The sequence below is a fragment of the Coenobita brevimanus genome, chromosome 17, assembly GCF_032717465.1.
Source record: "Coenobita brevimanus isolate Jiangsu-jjx chromosome 17, ASM3271746v2, whole genome shotgun sequence".
Classification (NCBI taxonomy): Eukaryota; Metazoa; Arthropoda; class Malacostraca; order Decapoda; family Coenobitidae; genus Coenobita; species Coenobita brevimanus.
This window is the reverse complement of record NC_136970.1, coordinates 29736045-29743491: the sequence shown is the minus strand read 5'-3', so window position 1 is coordinate 29743491 and position 7447 is coordinate 29736045. Positions and strand designations below refer to the sequence as shown.

The 7447-nt window shown below is 40.4% G+C and overlaps 1 pseudogene; it reads right to left on the bottom strand.

Moving 5' to 3' along the window:
- Nucleotides 1-6566: 6566 nt before the first annotated feature.
- On the bottom strand, nt 6567-6685 carry LOC145391323 (5S ribosomal RNA; annotated as a pseudogene).
- Nucleotides 6686-7447: the final 762 nt, after the last annotated feature.

Below are 7447 nucleotides of genomic sequence, written 5' to 3'. Positions count from 1 at the left end.
GAAATCAGTCAGGAGATGGCAAGAATAAAACAGAAAATACTTCAACGGATATATGAGGTTTAGAATTATGCAGACAGACTATATTTATTTCTTCCGTCAAGTGACGTCTTTTTGTAGCTATTTTTTTGTGTACCAAATGCCTTTACCTAATATACGGCACACCCTTAGTAGTGGAGAAGTGAACTTTTTCACCAGGAAAGTGGTCTTCTGAAATGAACACTATCATTGGGTAAAGATAAAATATAAACGACATCCTCGGGAAGGAAGGCCCAGTACCGAAATATAAAGTACAGCAGGGCTTCTTTCTGTCATGGGAAAAGTTAGAGAATCAAAACAAACTTTGGCTCTCGAGTGTGTAATGGCGCGGCAGGCTACAAAGTTTTGTCACTGTCAAACGTCAGTCACTTCTCTATTCAGGTTCTTGACACTGTATTCCGATAAATAGCTATGATCTGAACACATTAAGTTTACCTAAAACTGCTACCTCTCCATCGTGAAACGCTGATTTGTAACAAGAGGTAAACACTGGAATTTGATGCCAGACATGACAAAGTTCTTTCGGCAGGATGTAGCACAATAGCAGTATTGTATTCTGCCTTTGAGCTACGGGAAATACGTTGTAAAACGACAAAAACATCTGAGAAATGCTACGGAAATGACGTAGAACCGTAGAACCGTGTCATTCAGTCAATGAGCTACATGAAACAAGCCGTAAAAAGAACGAAAATCTCCCCCAAGATTAGGCGGACAGGCAAGGGTGGTTAAACTTCTTATTCTTGCAACAGGACTTGGAATTAACACTGAGACACCTATGCTAATATCCAAATAAAATAAAATATCTGGTGTTAAGAAAAAAATACAGATGATAGGACCATAAATGGATTATCTTACACAATAATAATAATAATAATAATAATAATAATAATAATAATTATTATTATTATTATTGTAATAATAATAATAATAATAATAATTATTATTATTATTATTATTATAGTAATGATAATAATAATAATAATAATAATAATAATATTATTATTATTATTATTATTATCATTCTGGGGGAGCTATCGACCACTGGTCCGAAGGCCCAGGTCATTAAGCAAAAATCTTCACATTTTATTTTTTTAATTCTTTTTATTTGACTAATTGTAAAGATCTTTTTTATAGAAAAATATTTACCGAAAAAAAAATCTGACAACCAAACACTGAGAAACCCAACAAATTGCTTCCCTACAGTAAAGCCTAAAGATACAAATAGCTAAACGTAATTAAATGGTCACGGTGTGCATACACTAATGCTTAACCCGCCCCGTCCCGACCACTTTTTCACCACTGGTACCCCCCAATCCCGACCATTTTCGGACCCAAATTTTTTTTGCTAAAACTTTCGCTTTTGGCCAGAAACAATGGTCAATCAACAAGAAAGTGTTCACCGGGGTCCATAAGTGGCCTAAACAGGTATACCTTCGTTACACCTGGTACCGTGTTCTGTGTAGGTGGTCTGAGGCTCTCACGTTTTCTGTGGTATTATAAGTCTGGGAAACCAATGAAAGTAAGTAGATATGTATTTATTACAAACATAAAAACATGTGATACAAGAGTAAATTGGATTTTATACAAAAATAGAGGTGAAATAAGCATTGTACCATCATGCGAACCGAGCGAAATTGGCCAAACTGTTCACGATGAATCGCTAACATTGCTGAATCATGATACATATAATTTTTTCTACTTACATAATACATCTCCAATAACTTTATACCATTTTACATTTTACTGAACTGTTTTTACGTATTCACAGGCCTTTCGATAACATTTAGCGTAATGTTAGCGCTTATTTACGTAGTGAGTGAACTCGCTGTGACTGTTGTTTCAACTCGTATTGTGTTTTCTCAACTTACATAATACTTTCCTAATAACATTATACACTTTTCCACTTTTGAGAACTGTTTTGAGATAGTTTCAGGCCTTACGTAAATATTTAGCATAATAATAGTGCATAATAACACAGAGGGTGAAGTCGCTATGACTATTATTTCAACTTACGACCTATTTTTGTACTTATATAATACTTCTCCACTAATGTTACACATGTTTCCACTTGATATAATTGCTATCACATAATTGGAGACCTTACTATTCTACTGAGCGTCATATTATCGCATATTTACACAGTGAGTGTTATCGCGATATCATTTGTTTCATCTTACATTAGTATTCAACTTATAAATTACTTTCCTACTAACATTACACCCTTTTCCACTTTATATCATTCCTATCACATACTTACAGACCAGAATGTTCTACTGAGCGTAATATTTTCGCAGATTTACACAGTGGGTGTACTCGTAACATCAATTGTTACAACTTACACTATTTTTCAACTTATGTTACTTTCCTGCTAACATTACACCCGTTTCCACTTTATGTTCTTGCTATCACATATTTACTGACCAGAGTGTTATACTGAGCATCATATTTTCGCAGATTTACACAGTGGGTGTAGCTTTGATATCACTTCTTTCAACTTACACTATTTCTCAACTTATACATTACTTTCCTGCAAACATTACACCCGTTTCAACTTTATATAAGACTTAGCACATACTGACTGGCCTTACCATTATACTGAGCGTCATATCGCCATCCCACACAGTTTCAGTAGTGTAGGAAGTTATGGTGCTCTTGTCAGGGTGGGGAGGTGAGGGTGGTGGTGTAGGTTGGGGAGGTGGAGAGTGGCGCCTTTCATCACTCGCACTTCTCTTCCCTCTCCCTTTTCCTTTACCCTTTCCCTTCCCTTTCCTTCCTTTCCCTACATCCTGGGGCTGTGGGGAGAAAGTTTGGGAATATTGTGGGGCGAAAGACGTGCTGGGGAGTGGCTCCACCTCCTCTCCCCTAGGCCTACGTGCACCACGTGCTCGTGCTGCCTCCCTCACACCACTTTCCCTTTCACCCCGCACTCCCACCACACCACTTTCGCCTTCCCCAGACAAAACACTAGGACCATACCTTATTTGCCTTCTCGCCCCACCTTCTGATCCTTGGGGTGAGATTTTTTCCTTCCCCAACCACGAGGCAACATCACATCCTAAGCCGCCGTCATCATCATCATCCTTGTCCTCATCAGAATCTCTCTCTAGGGGATGGAGAGAGATCCGTGCAGGTGGTTTGGGTGCAGGCTGGCCTTACATGCCTTACGATATGTGATATACCGCTTTTTCCAGGGCGAAGGGACCTCCTCATCACTGCTTGTTATTTCCTCCTCAGGCTGCACGTAATCTCGATCCACCACATCATCATCAAGTGGAGAATCACTATCTCCAGTGAACTCATCCAGGGCTGATTGTATTTCGTCGTCTGAGAGACCTTTACGTGCCATGTCTGACCTGGGTCACTGCTAACAGGTGAGTGACCGAGACAAGGGCGAGCGCGGGTCACGTGGGGTCTGGGGTGCTGCCCGCCTGGCGACAGGTAGGGGAGGCTTGGGTAGGTGGGCGAATTGAAAATCTCGCGCGAATTTTGAAAATTGTGGAAATTATGAACCTTGCAATTGCAGGACGTTAAAGTACGTCGACGGGATTGGCAGTGACAAAACGTGAGAACGTGGAAGAACGTCAACGGGACGCCGCAGGTTAAAATACTTCAACCAAGAAAACACCATCGGCTGCATATTTAATGCCTCTCTACATTGCTCACATGCATTCATAACCTGCTGATGTCAAGCAAACACATGTATTTATATGGACTTCAGTTTAGCAAAGAGAATCATATAAGACGAAAACTATTCTTTACACGCCAACTATCGACCCTAATAAAGATAACTTACACAAGAGGATGTAAAACACACACATATATATATATATATATATATATATATATATATATATATATATATATATGTATATATATATACAAAAATACGAAATACCTCACCCAAAGAATACCATCGACTGAAAGTGCCTAAGACCTCTCAACGTGTATATTGCACACTTTCACTCTTCAACTGGTGACTGTCAGGTGAGGCACGTGTTTTGATTTAGGGGACAATAAAAGAAATAGAATCGTTAGAAGCAGCAACTATTCCAAATACGTCAACTGTCAGCCCTAATTAAATTATTCAATATACACATTTATTGGCGATCAAAAACATAATCAGTTAACAAACGGGCACATGACTGATAAATCTGTTTTCCCTCAAGAAAGCTATCAATTTATCAGTCATAGCAAGATCCTTATCACCCACGATGGTGGAAAGGATGAAGGGGACTTATTCTGCTCCACAGTAATTAGTCAGTGACGCACATTCACGAATAATTTGCCGACAGAGCAGTATATTACTGACAGATAACACCGCACCACAGATGGCTCAGTGTGGAGGAAATCGTGCTTCAGTACATGGGAACATATGGGTAATAATTTTTTCTATGCAAGAAAGAAGTAACCAAAGGCCAGAAGCCCGCGTGATTGTACCCCCCAAGTAAAAACAAGAACAAGACAACAGAGAGCCAAATTCAAGAGCCGTATATTTCGCGATGCCTGGACACACTGCATTTAAAAGACTGGAGGTCATAGGCAGTAGGAAATACAGGTAGAGCAAGACAGTCCCAAAGTTATCCTGTTGCATACATAAATGAGAATGAGGGTTACCTTAGGCATTAGATGGTCGGTCACAATAGGGATGACAGAGTGTTGCTGGACAGGTGCTATGCACCAGACGTAGCGGTGAAGGGATGCAAGCAGACAGTTCAGAGGAGCATTGACCGTTGAAGTACCGACAGAAAAGAGATAAAGATGCAACGGTGCAGTGAAGAGATAGAGGTTTAAGGAAGCCAGTCAATGGAGGAGAGTTAATAAGACGAAAAGTATTCAACTCCACCGTGTTAAGAAGTGCTGTATGTGGGGAGCCTTCCCACACATGAGAGCTGCACTCTTCACAGGGAAGAACAAAGCCCATGTATAAAGTCAACAACTGTGCAGAAGTAAAGAAGGCATGGAGTTGGCTTAGCACACCTAATCTCTTGGAAGCAGATTTTATATGAGAGGTAATATGATCTTTCCAAGGTAAATCCTGAAAGAAAAAAACTCCAGGTATGTTGAAAGATGAATCAGGATTGAGTTGGATGTTGTTAATATTTAGAGGATACACCTGCTGACGCTTTTGATGGGTTGAAAGATAATGAAATGAGTTATTGATGCATTAAAAACAGTAAGATTATTTCTGCCCCAATCAGAAATATGAGCCAAGTCAGTCATTAGGTGTGCCATAGACTCATCCCTTGTTTTTTGTTGTAATTGCAGTTCATCAGGCATTGTGTCATTATTCTTTCTTCCTAGCGACTGTATCCCAGTCACCATGGAGCAGCATGAGTCTTGGAGTATTCGGTCTGGTCCACTGACCTTTCCACAGAAGATTTATTGTTTTCTTCCAAGGGAGACATTCAGCCATAGATCAAGAGGAACGTCCAAAGTCTCCTCCAGCTCTGTATCCGACTTCGCAAGTTAGTCAGCCTGCTCATTGCCATATATATGACAATGACTAGGCACCCATATCAGTTTGGAGGACTTGTTGCATGAGTGCAGTTTATTAATGATGTGGCTCTGGATCTCATGAGAATCAGAAGTGCAAGAAGCAGTTGCCTGATCGGCTGACAAATGAATCATGACTGGTATTTAGAGCATGGTATATGGCACTGTCAGTAGCAAACGTTCAGGGGTAAACACAGATGCATAAGTCAGCAATTGAAACCTGAGGGCACGTTCAGTCGATTATACAGTTGCACCCACTCATTCATTTGATTTGAAGCCATCGGTAAACAATTGGTGGGACCACAAATGACGTCTGATAATGTTACCAAACACATGGTGGATGTCCACCTCCAGCGCCATGGTCTTCGGTGCTGGGAACCATGAAACATTTCCAGCTAAATAGAATAGCACTCAAGGGTATTATATTTTTACGCACAAGCTTGTCACAGTCATTAAGATTCATTCGAAGCTCCTGTGTCAGTAAGTGGAAGGAAATGGTAAGTGGCTGGTGAAACTCACGCATCATATACTGGTGTTGTCACAGGGAGTTACAAGTCACACTAACCATTCATGTTTCCTAATGGTACTTATGACTATGATAAAAATTAGATGGTCTCAGGGAACACAGAGGGGGAGGAATATTCGCCCCATTTCCATGTGAGCCCCACGCTTACACCTCAGGGCTACAAGACACAGTTGCAAACATTTTTTGTGCAACACATTCAACCTCCCAAATATGTCACCAGATGCCACCCCATACACTTGTGAGCCACGGTCAAGCTTAAATCTGATAAGAGACTTAAACACCACTAATAAAAACTTTGTCAGCTCCAAGTAGTAAACACAAGGTGCTTAGAAACATTTAATAGTTTATCACATCAAGGAAAAAAAATATTAATATAAAATTTCATTTTCATTCATTCATTGCCAGACGCCATGTATTCCAAACGGGGTGGCCAAGGGCTTAGAGTTAATTGTTTTACAAGGAGGGGCACTAATCCTCCACCAACCCCACTTGACACGTAGGGAGAACGTTATGCCAACAGCATCTGGTGTTCCCAGGCAGTCACCCATCCAAGTACTAACCAGACCCAACGTTGCTTAACTTCGCTGATCGGACGGGAAGCGGTGTACTCAACGTGGTATCGATGAAAATGCAAGCCGAGAAATTTTTACAGAATTTTGAAAAGGTACCGACTGATGATCCAAAGTCAAACTCAAGGCAGGGAATTTAGGGACGAAAAAAAAAAAAAATCCAGTAGCACATTTAAAGACAGGAAACTAAAATCCCCACTGCAAGGCCACTGGAGGATGGAATCAAGGGCTGCCTGAAACCACCCAGCCAAAAATTGCACCTTAGAGGAAGAGCGCCATATTGCACAGTTGTCAGCATACAGTGAGTATTTAAGATTCCACAGGATGGGACCTGATAGATCATAAAACTCTGTTAAGAAGGGCTAAACACGCTGCCCATAGTTACCCCATTTTCTTGGATGAAGACAGCTGATGTTTCATTACAGGGCAGTTTGACAGGTAGAGCTCTGTCCCTCAAAAAACTGGAAATAACTAGAAGGAAATTACCTCTTAAACCATAAACATAGAGCTTTATTACAATACCATGTCACCACCTTATGCCATAAGAATTATGGCTGGCCAAAAACGCCCTTATCATGAAGTCTTTATTGGAAAATGCCTCCGAAATGCAATGCTCTCTGTTTATGGAAGCTACAGTGTCGATCATTTAACAAATTCTTCGACCTCAAAGCAAAAAAGAAGTCTGCTTTTAACCACTTGATCCATGACAGACAAGAGGCCAACAAAATAGGACTTAATGAAGTGGGATTCATAAAACGAATAGCCTTTTTGAGTATGAGTTTGACCTACGTAAAGTTCCATGAGTTTGGGGAGGGTCGGTACA